This window comes from Notothenia rossii (genome assembly GCF_949606895.1).
Source record: "Notothenia rossii genome assembly, chromosome: 11".
Lineage (NCBI taxonomy): Eukaryota > Metazoa > Chordata > Actinopteri > Perciformes > Nototheniidae > Notothenia > Notothenia rossii.
In genome coordinates, this window is record NC_136910.1 from 12248710 (window position 1) to 12249433 (window position 724).

Consider the following 724-nt stretch of genomic DNA (forward strand, 5'->3'; position numbering starts at 1 on the left):
CGAGCCGTCTCAAAATACACCAAAGGTGACAGGTGGAGCGCAATCTGATTGGCTCAGATAAATATGTGGCATAAGATTGAAATCTACAGTTTTTAACGTGTGTGTACTACAGCTTTGTTGTTTACATCTTTACTTTAAGGTGTATTACAAGAAGATTCACGTTCACATTGTCCATAATCAAGATCAAACTCAATAAAAAAAATAAAAAAATCAATGATGGAAATTATGAATTGTATGTTTGATTGATTGTATGATTGATTGCATGAAGGCAATTACATCTTTGTCTAATGTAACCACGTGAAGATTCAGACTAATGTTACAAAATGATAAAATATGATTTTGTGTTTATATATTGTGCACGTACATTAGTGATGTAGATACTAATGCATAAATAGTTTTAATACAGTGACATTATATTATATACATATTTCTAAAAGTACATATTTTGATTTTTTTAAATCCCTTTATTGTCATTGTACAGGTACAACGACATTTAAAAAGCAAAATGCACAAATGTAAACAATATATGTTTGTACTTGTGAGATTTTGAAGGCAAGACCTTTACTTTTAGCAAACATTTTTAAACTTAAGTAATAAGTACTTTCACTAAAATGAAGAATCTGAAAACTCCCTCTTCTGCTCTCCGTGTCTTCACATAAATCTGGTTTTAATTAGATGTATTCATCCTTGGCAAGCAAGCAAACAACAGAACACATAACAATGA